This window comes from Notamacropus eugenii, chromosome 1 (genome assembly GCF_028372415.1).
Source record: "Notamacropus eugenii isolate mMacEug1 chromosome 1, mMacEug1.pri_v2, whole genome shotgun sequence".
In the NCBI taxonomy this organism is placed as follows: Eukaryota; Metazoa; Chordata; class Mammalia; order Diprotodontia; family Macropodidae; genus Notamacropus; species Notamacropus eugenii.
Window position 1 is genome coordinate 668,634,111 of NC_092872.1, and position 16,095 is coordinate 668,650,205.

General features: G+C 37.5%; 1 long non-coding RNA gene across 1 annotated transcript in view; it reads left to right on the plus strand.

Annotated features, from left to right (window-relative positions):
* The first annotated feature begins 558 nt into the window (after positions 1-558).
* The window catches only part of LOC140521094 (uncharacterized), a 37,868-nt gene continuing 22,331 nt past the window's right edge, over positions 559-16,095 (plus strand). The window contains exon 1 of the long non-coding RNA XR_011972790.1: positions 559-2,243. This is a non-coding gene — a long non-coding RNA (uncharacterized lncRNA). The remainder of the gene's footprint in view (positions 2,244-16,095) is intronic.

Genomic DNA, 16,095 nt, shown 5'->3' on the forward strand with positions numbered 1-16,095 from the left:
CAGCAGAGTCTACAACATAAGACTAGAATATGATTTATCTTATTTTCGTCCCTCCTCATTCCCTTTGTTACTTCTTTCCTCCCTTTTTCCTTCTTCTCAAGCTTTTTTTTTAAATTAACAAAAATTTGTTTTCTCTTCTCGTCCTTCTCCATTGGGAAACAAAAGAAAGAAAAACAATGGCTCATAATAAATTTCCAGATTCAAGTAAAACAAATCATATTACAATGCATATGCACACACACATTTCTGCATACTGAGTCCATCACCATTTTGTCAGAAGGTTCGTCACTGGTTTTCTAGACTCATGGATGGGCACTGTATTAATCAGAGCTCCTGTAATTTTCAACATTGTCTTTAGAGTTTTGTCTTTATTTTTACCAGTTGTTCTCCTATTCTTGTTCATTTCATTCTTCATCAGTTTATAAAAATCTTCATCAAATTGTTCATTTTTACAATGTTGATGTTGTAGTATAAAATTATTTTTCTGATTCTGTTCATGGTATTCTACACTAAGTTCAATCAAGTTTTTTTCCATGTCTCTTTGAAATTATCTTTCCTCATTTCGGATAGCACAATAGTATTTTGTCACATTCATATACTACGATTTCTTAATTTATTGGTATCCACTTCCTTTTTGTGCTCTTATTGTAAGAAAAGTGACTATAAATATAGGACCTTTTTCTCCTTTATTTGATTTCTTTGGGGACATGGGCCAAACAGTAGTATAGCAGGGTCAAAGGGCACATACTCTTTAGTAACTTGTGTAGGTGAGTCCAAATTACTTTCCAAAATGGTTGGGCATGTTCACTGGTCCCTCAAAGATGCACCAATGTGCTTATTTTCTAAAAAAAACTCCAACTTTTGTAATTTTCCTTCTTCTGTCATCTTTGTTAATCCAATGCATGGATAATTGATCTTTATTTTCTTTCTGTCTGATTCAAATGGGAGTGAAAGTGGAAGAAAGCTGTGAATTCCATCAGCAATAAGCAGGATCTCTCTTATAAAATGAGAGAATGACTGCTTGCTGCCTGACACTGCACATATCTTTCTTTAAAGCAGTGTAGTGAGATGGCGGATAGTTGGTCGAGATACCTCCTAGTCACTTGACTCACTGCCAGCCTACTTGGTGAAATTACAAAATATAAGTACTTGTATCTAGGATTTCCAGCCACAACTGAAGCATTTTTCATGAGATGCTTAATTAATGTAGAGAATGCTGACTTGACACTTTGTGCCTGTGTAGAGGTAGAGTTGGCATGAGAGCTTTTGAGAGGGGATACATTCTTCATTCTTCTTTGAAAAAGAGACTCATAGTTCTAAACTCTCTGGGACTGAATCCAAGGAAGAGAAAGAAGACTTGCAATCATGTAAGAAAATCCGACCACTGAATATGTCCTGATTTCCAGTTCATCTGTCTAGAAATTTGAGGAAATTTCCCTTTTGGAAGAGATCAGAGTCTCTCCCTTACTTGGGATGAGATATATTGCTCATTTGCTCTGTGTATTTTGAGTGAGCTGTATATACGGGACATCTCATTCATATATCTCACTCTCTATATTTTATGGTATATTCTAATGTGTATAACTTCTCCCATTTCTTTTTGTCGTTTTGCTTGTTTAAATGGTTTTATTCAATGTTCAGTATATATGATAGTGTTCTGTGTAACAAGCATTTGGTAGGAAGGAGCAATGACAGTACATATAAACTTGGGGTACTCTCCCTCCTTTAGGGTGTAGAGGCCATGAATTGAGCTTTTCTTCTGAATCAATCACATGTCTAGATCAGCAGTATTTAGGAGGCATAGAGATATATTTCTAATCCAGTAAGTCTCTCTTAGAGGAGAACAGAGTGGTCAGATTCTTAGTCCTTTATCTTACTTCACTTAAGCAGGAATCACAGTCTCCCTTGGAGAAAGGTGGGAAAAATGGCAGAGGTATCTATCAATGATACTTTTGAGCCATCTGTATAGACATTTTGACATTCCTTATCCATAAAACCTATAAAGGCAAACACATTTTGCATAAGAAGCAGGTAACAGCAATAAGGAAGATAATAAGATTTTAAACAAAATGTAAAATAAGTGTTTACACTTTGCTATCTCTTTCCGAGGGGTAAGGAATTCTTCAATCAAATCTTATGGAATGGGAGAGCGATGAGTACTTTTCTGGCTCAGTCCTACCTTTGGTGGCAATGAAAACACGAGACACATTTTCCAGGGAGTCAAGTTGAGGGAGTTCTGTCAGGTAAGAAGAGAAACAGTTACACACAAAAAGATCTAGAGCTTACCTTGTTGGCAAAGAATATTTTTTCCCTATCAATATCTGTGAATTCATCAGTAGGGAACTCCTGGCTTAGAAAGTCCCTCCATCTATGCAGATTGGCAATGGTCTATAGTTCATATTCTTAGAGAGTTTTCTTGGGGCACTGAGAGACTAAATAACTTACTCTGTCAGTGAGAGTCTTAAACCCAAGTCTTCCTAACTCTGAGGCTGGGTCAGTAGCTACTAGGGCACACTGCCTTTTGAGGTAATACTCCCTTGCACTTCAGAAATGGTGACATGACAGTCACAATGTTAAGTTAAAAGTGTTTTAATTTAAGAAAATGTATTTCTCATTCTTCACTGATTATGAGTCTTTTTCAATGATCAATGTCCTTTCACTGTAAAAGTTTACAGATCGTTTACAATTTTAAGCCACTGTGAGATGAGACAACTACATTCAGCAGAATTGAATTGAATATGATTACCATATAATTAGCAGTTTCTTGTTACAATGAACAAACCTACATATCTGGCAAGCAATCAGAAATTTCCTCAGGAACATGATTTTTTAAAAATAACTATTTATGTGGTAGGCACAAGAATTTTGATCCTTTACCTGAAAGTTTCTAGATCAAACTTTTTTCTCCTTATAGGGTTGATATCTTTAGAAAGGTAGTACGACATAGTTGATAGAAACTTGGAGATGAAATTAGTAAGAACTGTTTAAATATTGTCTAAGATTCTTCCTAGCTATGTGATGTTAGGCAAGACATATAATCTCTCCAAGTCTCTGGTTCCTCATCTATAAAGGGAGATAATACAGAAATAACTTCATAGGGCTATTCTGAGGATCAAATGAGTTAATATAGATGAAATGCTTTGAGAACCTTAAGTTATATAAGTGTGAGCTACTCTTATGAAACATACTTCTCTGGTCACTTACTGTTTTCACAGAGGAATCTTTATAAAATAAGCAAAGGTATTAACGAAGAAGTCTTAATATCCTCATCATATAGTTATTAATACCATGCTTTCTAAATCCTTGTTTAGAACAGTTGACATTCTTTTGCAAAACCTTGTTAAAATGGGATTTTCTCCTTTGAAAATGAGACTGTTCTGCAAAGTCCAAAAGTATGGCCATTGCATATTTGTCTGGTCATTTTACTTTTCATCACATCGTTTATATTACATTGTAATTGGGAGACATGTCTTCTGATTATAGATCTCCTTTCTACTCCACTGAAGCAAAGGACAGGAAGTCTGATACCCACCATGAGTACCATTTTGTCAGGCATATCTGGAGAGGGTATCACAGGATTCTAAAAGATCAGAGTTGGCAGGAGTCTCAGTGCCTGTGTAGTCCAACCTATATCTGAATAAAAGTTTCTTATGCAACTTTGTGACAAATGATTGCCTACTTACCCTTTGAGTGAAGACCTTCAGTGAAGGGAAACATTTTTATTGAAAGAAACCATTTTGACTTTGAAGCGTGGATTATTGAAGTTTTTCCTTGATATCAAGTCTAAGTTTTTCTTGTTCTCATGTCTACTGCCTATTCCTGCTTCTGCTGTGTGAGGGAGGGGGGCAAACAGAACAATACTCATTCCTCTTATGCGTGACAACCTTCCAAACACATGAAGACAGATACCACGCTCCCACTTCATTCTTCATTTCTTCAGGCTGTACAACCCTAATTCCTTTAACTGATCTTTGAAGTTAGGACATAGTATGTTCTAGTGGGGTATCCCCCCATTTTTTGCCTCATACTTGACTGTGGATCCATTTCTTGGATGTGAGACACCGTATTATGTGAAGTATTGAAAAAGGCCTTGTGTGACTAGCTTGCTTTATCATATTACATTTTTTAAAGTTCAGAGACTAACTCAGAAGGATTGAGCTAAAAAAAAAAAAAAAAAAGGTCATGGGCAAACTTTATGGCATCCCTGCTCCTTTGTTGCTGTGGAACCACACAGATAAATTTCAGAGACTGTAGCCCAAGGACACAATAGCTACCTCCCATATCTATATACAAGGCTCACTCCCACTCTTTCTCCCTAACAAAATTTTCTTCCTTCTTCAAATTGCAAACTAATTTTAATGTGTAAATGGTAGATTTAGGAGTTGAAGCAACAGATAATACCTTGTCTTTGCAGTGATCATTGCACTAAATCCCTGGGAAGTGAAGAAATTGGTGAAGCATCAAGGATGGGATGTATTTTTTTTATAAGGGGAAAGTGTAGAAGACATTTCTGTGTATCTCATGAATTAATCAGGAAATGCTGGCACTTTGCATGGCACTGAGACTAGATCTATAGACCCAGATAAAAATGTATTCTCCTTTATAGAGTACCTGGTAGGAAATCAAATTAGAGTACCTATGTTTTTACTCTCAAACATCATTGCTGTTGTTGAGTTATTTCAGTTATGTCTGACTCTTTGTGACTCCATTTGCCGTTTTCTTGGCAAGGATACTGGGATGGTTTGCCATTTCCTTCTCCAGTTCATTTTACAGATGAGGAAACTGAAGCAAACAGGGTTAAGTGACTTATCCAGGGTCACAAAGCTATTAAGTGTTTGAAGCCTAATTTGAACATAGATCTTCCTAACTCCAGCCTGGCATTATATCTACTGTGCCAATTAGCATGGATCAAACATTAAAGACATGACAACTGTGAAATATTTTTCAATACATCTCTAAGATCCATAAGTATCTATTTTGATGGCATACATATATAACATATACATACAAGCATCTATCTATGTCCATATATATTATATATCTATACACGTACATACATACAAGGAATATTCATAAGAGAAAGGAATCAAAATAATATATAAATGTGTATGCATACACAACAGAAGGAATTAAAGTATTTAGTTGCTTTCTGTTGTGAACCTACCTTGTTCACATTTTATTTTAGTAATTTAATTTTCTTCTTTCCCTTTTGAACAAGTTAGCTGACGATTTATTGATTTTCTCAGTCCTTTAGTGAAAAATATTTATTTTTGTCAATTTTATAATCTTTTAATATTCAGATTTATCTATGTATCTTCTCATTCTATGGCAAGATTTTCAGATGATATTTTTCAACTATTATTTATGTGAAAATCATTGAAAATATTTGTTGGTCTTCTGGCCTCTACCATGAGTTTTTCCATTGACTTTTAAATAACTCTTTTTTTAACCACTTGGATATTATGTTATTTCATGCTTTACAGCTATTTACTATCAGCAGGATAATTGCATTGTTGAAAACATAGGCTTTTATGCTTGGTATGGTAGCTTGGGTTAATTGAAAATGCTACACAATTCTCAAGCGCAATCCAAATCCAGTCAGTCTGCAGACTTTGAACATGGATCTTCCTAACTCCATCGAGTGCCTACAGCGTGCCAAGCACTGCACCAGATGCCGGGGATACAAATACAATAACTGAAGCAATACTCACTCCCAAAGAACTTGTATTTAAATGAGAGAATAAGAATGTAAATGTGTATAGAACATAAATACATATAAGCAATACATTTATTTACATATCATTATATTTCATATATTATGATATAAAAGAATGTAAATAAGCATATGTGGAATGAATATAAAGTGGATAAATGTCAACAAGTACAAAGTAATTAAATACAAGTTGGCCAGAGAGGAAGGACACCAGCAGCTGAGAGCCTCAGAGGAGGCTTCTCTTAGAGGACGACACTTGAGCTGCATCTTTAAGAGAGGATCTATGAAGCATGGCGGAGGAGGGAATGTACATACACAGGGATGGAAGACAGTCAGTGAAATGGTTCCTATAGTTCAGGGCCCAGCTCAGCGTCCATGGACAGGACCTATCCAAGACAAAGACCCTAATGAACTAGCTTAATGGGCTACCCATTGAACCACATGCCGTACTATGTTCAATATTCTGTGTACTTGAGTTTTCATTTTTCAGTTGCTCGGTTGATTTCTTTAAGGGACTATAGAACTCACTCAAAAGGGCTCTGTGTTATTCTGGGTCTTGACTCCCACGTATAAGAGCATCTGAAGAACTTTTCTTTCTATAGGAGATCCTTATCCATTAACTCTAACAAGATAATAAGAAACCTCATTTCCTTCCGTAGCACCTTCTGAATAGCTTTTGTATTATTTCACTTATTGCTATTGTTATTAATAACATTTTTATAGTGTTACAATCAGTGTGCTACAGTGTCATTTTTTTTTCTAGTGGCACTTTCTTCACTTTGCATTATTTCACGTAAGATGAGAATGAGAATGATGTTAAATAGTAATGGTGAGAATTAATAGCCCCGCTTTACTCTTGTTTTACTGGGAAAGGTCCTAATATATCTATGTTACAGATTATGCTAAAGCTCTTGTTTTACAAATAGGTCTTTTTTAACCATGTTAAGGAAAAATAATTTTTAAAAAACATAGATGTATTTTATCAAATGCTTTTTACTGTGTTTTTTGATAAAATTGTAAGTTTTTCTATGGTTTTCATTATTGATAAAATTTATTATACTGATTTTTCCCTAGTATTGAACTATCTTGCCCAATCTGATCATAATGAATAATTATTTTGATATATTACTATACAATGTTAATTTCCAGTTAGTAGTTTATTTGAGAATAATTAATTAGGTTCCATTTTTTTAATCTTTTCTCTTTCAGGTTTAGAAAATAAAACAATATTTAGTCTGTAAAAAGTTTAACGTAGAAACCCACATCTATTCTGAAAAACTTACATAGTATACATCTCTATGAGGTAGGTGCTTTTCTTTTCCTAATTTTACAGAAAAATAAACAGGCTAAGAATCAGCCAGGTGGTGCATTGGATAGAACACTGACCCCAGAGTCAGGAGGACCTGAGTTCAAATCTGGCTTTACTTACTAGCTGTGTGACTCCAGGGAAGTCACATAACCATGTTTGCCTCAGTTTTCTCGTGTGTAAAATGACTTAGAAAAAGAAATGGCAAACCATTACAGTATCTTTGCCAATAAAACCCTAAATGGGGTCATGGAAGAATTGGAAATGACTGAACAACAAAAACCTGAGATAATTTATTCCTTGAATATTTCATAGAATTTGTTTGTGAATCTACCTATTCTCCTTGTTTCAGTGTGATAGAAAGACCTTGAATTGGGAGCTACAAAATAAGGGTTGGAATCTCAGCTCTACTGTTTATTTGTACTAACTTGAACTAATTGCTTAACCTTTCTGGGACTAGATGATCTCTAAAATTCCTTCTAGCTCTGAGTCTAATGATTAATAGTCTATTCTTATTCTGAGTTCTATTTATTTATGTTATCTAGTACCAGTTTTATTAATTGTGGAATTTTTTGTGATTATTCATTTTTATTGCCTCAGCATTTTTGGCATATATAATAAATTATAGTTTTTAGATTACTTTGCCTTTACTCTGATCTCTCCTTTTTCATTTCTGATGTAGGCAGTTAAATTTTCTTCTTTTTTTGATAGGAGAAAAATATTTAATAGTGGCTTTATTAAAAGCAAACACTTGAAAGTATTTAGTATTTAATTTAGATCAATGTGTTTCAAAACATTATCAGAAATACTTAAATCTCTCATACTAACCAATTTGATATATATTAGAATATCTCTCAAGAACTCTTCTGAATTTACATGAAACAAATCTATAGAGAATTTGTGACTTGAGTCCAGCATTTTAACCAACTATGACTAGATCGTCACTGGTAAATTCATATGCTGGAACCTCAAGGTTGAGCGGGGCAGGCCCTTTTTCTGATTCTACCAGATGCATCATAGTGTGATCCATGACCAGGCCAGGAATAACCACTTAAATCACCTGCATTTGCAATGGGTATACAACCAAGGTGGATGCAGACACCTACCAGTATGACTCATTCAGGCTATGCGGTCTAAATCATGTTGTGTGTCTCTCAACTGTCCTAAATCCAAGGCAGCCCATTCAACTTTGGCTATCTCTAATGACGAGGAAGTTTTTCTAGACATCACCAGAAAGTGCCTCTTTGCAACTTCTATCCATTGCTCTGATTTCTTCTGAGAAGGAGAAGGGAGAGAGGTAGAGGTAAACAGGATAATTGTAACTTTCATACATTTATTCCATCAAACAACAGAATATGCTCCGCATGCATCCAAATGCATTCTCCTCTCTAAGAAATAGGCATGTTTCATGAGCTTGACTTTTTTGGTATGTATTACTGGCTTGGGAGTTCTGAGTTGCTGTGAACTAAGATGCTTGGGTGTTGGCACTGTATTCAGCACGTTAATGACAGGAGCAGTGGGCTATCAGAGGGGCACAAACTGGCCCAGGTCAGAACCAGAGCTGACAAAAGCTTCTGTGCTAGTCTAAATGTCCTCATTTCATTCAGCCAGTTCTGGGACATTTTATCTTGAGGTGTTTCATCATTCTGGTAACAACAGTAACAAAGGCAGCAGCAGCAACAACCACCATAGCAACTTCGAGACTCGAAGTTCGCATTTATACAGCACTTTCAGGTTAGCAAAGCACTTTGCACATGCTGTCTTCTCTGGCTGTACTCACACTGGGAAGTAGGTGCTATTTACCCAATTTTATAGAAATCTTTTGAGGTTGAGAGAAGTCAACTAACTTGTCCAGGATCACACAGCTAATAAATGTGAGACAGGATTTGAACTCAGGTCTTTCTGACTTTAAGCCTCACACTCTCTCTGCTATACCACCTGGCTGTCAGCCTTGCTTTGGATATGTTCCAGCTTTTTAGTGTTTTCCCTAAAATGTAGTGTCAAGTAATGAACATAACACTCAATGTTTAGATAGTTTAGAGCAGGGAATAATGCATTCCTTATCCTGAATACATGGCCACTCTTAAAGTGTCGAAGCCATTAGAAGTCTCAGATACATTTTCAGATGAACTTCTATCTTCATAGCCTGGTTGGGATGGAGTAGGAAAGCTTCTGAGAAGTAGGAAGATGAGTTTCATTCCCATTCTGCTGTACCAGACTGATCATTACATCATCAGGATGAAGTGAGGTGAGGAGTCAAAAGTTTTGCCACTATCTCATTAAGAATCATCAGGGCAATATAAAATTTGTCACCAGCTGCTGGGGCTGTTCTTTGAGTGACTACTTAGTCTTGCTTCCAGAAAGCAAGAAAGATTTATTTCCTGGTCTAGAAATGGTATTGCAAATGGATAAAGACTGGACTCTATCCTGGACTTAGAAGGGAGGAAAATGGGAAAAAATATTTTGAAATGGTGGAAGAAAAAGTAGAGAGAGAAACTAGGTTCTAGTTAGGGGGGGTTGGTTAGGTAGGGGATATGGTTTGGGGGATTAAGGAAAATAAAGCCCACACATTTTTTTAAATCCCTTACTTAATGCTTCTTGATAAAACCAAGCTCTTCCTAAGATTATTTGGCACAGTAGAGAGAGTTACAGATCTGGAGTCAGATCACATGGGTTCACATCCTCAATAAACTACTTACTGTTTGTGTGACCTTGGTTAAGTCAGTTTCTCTGAGCCTTAGTTTTTCATATGTAAATGAGAAGGGTTGATTAGATGAACAGTACTAAACTTATTATAAACTCACGATCAAATCAAACTGTTTTACATTTCACCTATATGGCATCTAAGCGATTTGTTAGTATCATCTGGATCTAGACAGAAAGAAGTATTTCGGGGGGTGGTGATGGAGGAATGAGAGTTCAGGGTGAGCCAAAGAAGATCATGTTGAATATAGACCCCCAAATATTTAGGAAAAGGATATTACCCATAAGTCCCAGAAGAGACTGTTAAATAAAAGTAAAATTAAAAACAGCTATGAAAACTGACCCTTTGCTTATGTCATATTATCCATACATTTCAGCTCTGCCTGTGAAAGCAATATGGCTCAATGAGCTATTCAGGAAATGTGAAAACTTGTGATAGGAAGGATTCCAGGGTCTGCTTTTATCCCTAATAAGTTCTGTGAATGCAGGCAAGTCATTTAACTTCTAGTGAATGAGCCATTCAAGGGCCTCCTCAGAGAGACCCTATTTAGCAATGGCTAATTGAAAGACCCCACAAAGTATAATAGAGAGGCTAACCATGTACTTTTTTCTCTGACCTCTTTCCATGTTTCCTTAAGAGCTTTAACTATGTAATAGCTGAAAAAAAATGTGTTTAGAGATCAGCCCTGATCAACATGCACAGTGCAAGCCTGAAATTTGAACAAACCTCAGATGTGGTGATAGATTTCCATGCTGTGAGTCAATTGAAAGTGAAAATGGGATTTTTTTTAAAGGCTGCTATATGAAGGCTGGTAAAATCATAGCACTTTGAATTTAAGCTGCAAGCCCCCTGAGCCTCCTACATAATACACATGAGACTGAGAGGAAAAGAAAATAAGGAGGAGGCGATGTACTTCCATTCCTCTGCAAGAGATTTCCTAAGCTTTATTAGGATTGGGGACAAAAGCACCAAAGGAGCTGAACAGAGGAAAAGCACATTAACCAGCACGCTTCTTACTGCCTCAATTGCCAACCCACAGTACTGCCCCTTGACAAGATTCACCTGCTGCTGTTTCTCTATTTCCTTCAACCACGTCTGCCAGCACAAAGCCCTTTTCTTCCCCCTTCCTTTGTCATCAGATGAAAAGAGAATTGTTCTGTAAAGCTGAAAAACAAAACGCTTTCTGAAGCTTGTACCCCCAAATTGGAAGACAGAATGACAAATTACGAGCAAGCTGCTCTGGAAACCTGGGCAACTAAGCCTATGTAGACAGAGCCTTCAGATTAAGAGAGGATTTCAGGGAATTTCTTGTACCTCTAACATTTGTTTTTAATCCAGTAGGTGGCAATGATAGTGCACCAAACAGCCTGCTGATATCACGCCACTTAGTGGCTTAGTTCCTATGGGCTGCTTCTGAGCATCTCCCGGTGAAGATGTTTCTAGTCACCCATCACAATCACACCTCGATCCCGATTCTCTACAAGTCTTTCAGGCTGGATAATTGGTACAAGCAGACCTAGTCATTAGGACATCACTGCTGTAGGGCTGTTTAACCTTACTGCAGAACTGATTTTTTTTCTATGCAGGGGCTCATTTTGAAGGAACATTCTATGAGCAGTGACTCAAAATTTGCTTTTAATAAATTAGCATTAGAGGTTTACTGGTAAGATTTTTATGAGTATTAAGACGTAAATTTTATGTGAAATACTTGGGATGGAGACTCTTTCATGACACAAAATATTCAGGTACAATGAGGGAGATTTTCTTTTCTTGGTTTGTAGCACACACCCAGGAAGTCTGCTATGATATCAAAATTAAAACCCTAAGATCATTGAACTCTATTTTCTTTTTTTTTTTTTTTTATTTTTTTTTATTAGATTTATTTATTTAACTTTTAACATTCATTTTCACAAAATTTTGGGTTACAAATTTTCTCCCCTTTTATCCCCTCCCCCCCCAAACACCAAGCATTCTAATTGCCCCTATGACCAATCTGCTCTCTCTTCTATCATCCCTCTCTGCCCTTGTCTCCATCTTCTCTTTTGTCCTGTAGGGGCAGATAGCTTTCTATACCCCTTTACCTGTTTTTCTTATTTCCTAGTGGCAAGAACATTACTCGACAGTTGATCCTAACACTTTGAGTTCCACCTTCTTTACCTCCCTCCCTCTCCACCCCTTCCCTTTGGAAGGCAAGCAATTCAATATAGGCCAAATCTGTGTAGTTTTGCAAATGACTTCCATAATAGTTGTGCTGTATAGGACTAACTATATTTCCCTCCAACCTATCCTGTCCCCCATTACTTCTATTCTCTTTTGATCCTATCCCTCCCCATGAGTGTCGACCTCGAATTGCACTCTCCTCCTCATGCCCTCCCTTCTATCATCCCCCCCACCCTGCTTGTCCCCTTATCCCCCACTTTCCTGTATTGTGAGATAGGTTTTCCTACCAAAATGAGTGTGCACTTTATTCTTTTCTTTAGTGGAATGTGATGAGAGTAGACTTCATGTTTTTCTCTCACCTCCCCTCTTTATCCCTCCACTAATGAGTCTTTTGATTGCCTCTTTTATGAGAGATAATTTGCCCCATTCAATTTCTCCCTTTCTCTTCCCAATATATTTCTCTCTCACTGCTTGATTTCATTTTGTTTTAAAGATATGATCCCATCCTATTCAATTCACTCTGTGCACTCTGTCTCTGTGTATGTGAGCGTGTGTGCATGTGTAATCCCACCCAGTACCCAGATACTGAAATGTTTCAAGAGTTACAAATATTGTCTTTCCATGTAGGAATGTAAACAGTTCAGCTTTAGTAAGTCCCTTATGACTTCACTTTGCTGTTCACCTTTTCATGGTTCTCTTCATTCTTGTGTTTGAAAGTCAAATTTTCTTTTCAGCTCTGGTCTTTTCATCAAGAATACTTGAAAATCCTCTATTTCATTGAAAGACCATTTTTTCCCCTGAAGTATTATAGTCAGTTTTGCTGGGTAGGTGATTCTTGGTTTTAGTCCTAGTTCCTTTGACTTCTGGAATATACTGTTCCATGCCCTTCGATCCCTTAATGTAGAGGCTGCTAGATCTTGTGTTATCCTGATTGTATTTCCACAATACTTGAATTGTTTCTTTCTAGCTGCCTGCAGTATTTTCTCCTTGACCTGGGAACTCTGGAATTTGGCCACAATGTTCCTAGGAGTTTCTCTTTTTGGATCTCTTTCAGGCGGTGTTCTGTGGATTCCTTGAATATTTATTTTGCCCTCTGGTTCTAGAATCTCAGGGCAGTTTTCCTTGATAATTTCATGAAGGATGATGTCTAGGCTCTTCTTTTGATCATGGCTTTCAGGTAGTCCCATAATTTTTAAATTGTCTCTCCTGGATCTATTTTCCAGGTCTGTTGTTTTTCCAATGAGATATTTCACATTATCTTCCATTTTTCCATTCTTCTCTCTTTGTTCTGTGATTTCTTGGTTTTGCATAAAGTCATTAGCCTCCATCTGTTCCATTCTAATTTTGAAAGAACTATTTTCTTCAGTGAGCTTTTGAATCTCCTTTTCCATTTGGCTAATTCTGCTTTTGAAAGCATTCTTCTCCTCATTGGCTTTTTGAACCTCTTTTGCCAATTGAGTTAGGCTAGTTTTCAAGGTGTTAATTTCTTCAACATTTTTTTGGGTCTCCCTTAGCAGGGAGCTGATCTGCTGTTCATGCTTTGACTTCATGTCTCTCATTTCTCTTCCCAGCTTTTCCTCCACCTCTCTAACTTGATTTTCAAAATTCTTTTTGAGCTCTTCCATGGCCTGAGCCCATTGGGTGGGCTGGGACACAGAAGCCTTGATTTCTGTGTCTTTGCCTGATGGTAAGCATTGTTCTTCCTCATCAGAAAGGAAGGGAGGAAATGCCTGTTCGCCAAGAAAGTAACCTTCTATAGTCTTATTTCTTTTCCCTTTTCTGGGCATTTTCCCAGCCAGTGACTTGACCTCTGAATATTTTCCTCACACCCACCTCACCTCCTGATCCTCCCAGCCCGTGTTTGTGGTCTGAGATTCAAATGCTGCTTCCAGCCTCAGGGCTTTTGGCGGGGGCAGGGCTGCTATTCAGTATGAGATTATGATCTGGTGCTGAGATCGGGGCAGGGCCACCTCTCAGGCTCAGTTCCCTCAGGGGGTTTATGCGCAGACCTTCCGCAATGGATTCAAGCTCCCTTCCGCTTGGGGAGCCCCTGTCTGCAGCCGCCTCTCAGCTTCTACCTCCCGGGGGGGGCCTGAATTATGGGGGCACCCCACTCCCCTCTCGACCCGCCAAAGAGACTCTCTCACCCACCCCTGTCACCTGTGGGTGGAGGGACTTGTGCGGCCGCTGGAGATCCCGACCCTGAAGCCTGCTCAGATCTCTTTCTCTCGGTGCCGCAGCCGTGGCCGCAGCAGGTCTGGGCTGGGCTTTGTGTCTGCAGTGCGACGGACCTTTTGCGAGAGGTTTGCAGATCCCTCTGTGGGTGGAGGGACCCGCATGGCCGCTGGAGATCCTGTCTGTGAAGCCTGCTCGGATCTTTTCCTCTCGGTGCCGCGGCCGCGGCAGGGCTGCACTCAGCTCCCAGTCCCGGCGCCCAGTCCGCAGAGCGAAGGACCCCGCCGCGAGAGGTTTGCAGGTCTCTCTGGAACAGAAATCTCCCTCGCTCCTATGTTCCGTGGCCTCTGGGTGCGGAATTCGCCGTGAGTTACTTCCCTGTAGCCATTCTATGGGTTGTGGGTTCAGAGCTATGTGTATGTGCGTCTTTCTACTCCGCCATCTTGGCTCCGCCCCCCCTGAACTCTATTTTCTACTTACATGAATAGTAATGCACCGAATTATAGGATAAATCATAGAACCATGGAATGTCAGAGTTGGAAATAATCCCAATGACTTGCTCATGGACCCTGATTCACTTAAACCTGGAAAATAATTCCCTCTATAATATATCCAACAAATGGTCATGAATACATGGTTGATGACTTTCCATGTTGGTGAATCTTCCACCTTCAGAGATAACCCATTTCACTTCTAAAGAGCCTCAACTGTTTGATGCTTAGAAGACATACATTGTCAGGAAGTGAAGAAGATAACATATTTTACTAAAAAGAAAGGAAACTAAACAAATCCTTGATTGAGCAATCATTTATTTCAATGCTCAAAGTTACTTATAGTTTTCTAATATTAAGACTCTGACAATTGCCTGGTCCTACAAGTCCAATTACATCTTCAAAGGGAGACAGGTGGTAGTAGCAGTGATGGCATTTTTCTCTCTAACTTCTTACCATTTTCATCATTCTGTATCATACCATATGCCCATTATCAAGGCAAATTTGGCAAGTGCTTAGAAAGATTTCTGAATAACATAGCATTTAGGTACTTAATGAAAATGAGAATAAAATTATAGAGGAATATTGACAGAAAAACCATAGTAAGTGGGAATATCAATGTGATCTTTACAGAACGATACAAGTCTAACATAAAGACAAGTAATAGGATGAGATCCTTAAGAGAATTTACAAAAAGTGAAATATGACATGCCTCTAGTATTTACTTAATGGGAATAGAAAGGAATATGTATGTTTTTAGCTATATAAGGCCCATTTCAAAAACTAAGTACATGCAAGGGTATAAATGCAGAAAGTCAGAAATACTAAATACATTCTTTACTGATCATGATATGGTAGACTTATGATGCATAAAGAATCTTTAAAAAATAATCAAACTCAAACTGTAGGCTGAACAATGTAATTCTAAAGAATTAGTGGTTAAGGAGCAAATCAAATAAGCAATGAATAATTCAATCAAAGAAGATAACAACAATTAAGCCAAAAACACATGCAAACTTTTGAGATGCAGTCGAAACAGTAATCAGGAGAGATGTAAATCTCTAAGTAGTCTTATCAACACAAGGGAGAAAAAAATATGGACAAATGTCTTGGGGATGCAACAACAATAAAAAAAATCCTAGAACAAGAATAAGTTGATTTCTAACTATACACAGAAATAGAAATTCAGAAAATCTAAGAAAAGATAAGCAAAATGGAAATAAAAAACCCATTAAATCAACAAAAGTAGGAGTTTGCATTTTTTTCTTTTTTGGAAAAAAAAGATAAACCACTGGCTAATTTGATCACAAAAGAGAGCAAAACTAAATTACCATGCTCAAAAAATAAAAAGGGAGAGTTTGCAAAAGACAAAGAAGTGAAGAAAATTATTTGAATTGTGTTTTACCCAGTTCTATGCCAAAAACTGACCATTTAAACTATGATGGATGAATGAATAAATATTTACAAAAATACAAATGCAAATTGAAAGAAAAATATATGGGGATTTTCAACAATCCAATTTCAGAATAATAAATTGAATAGCCCA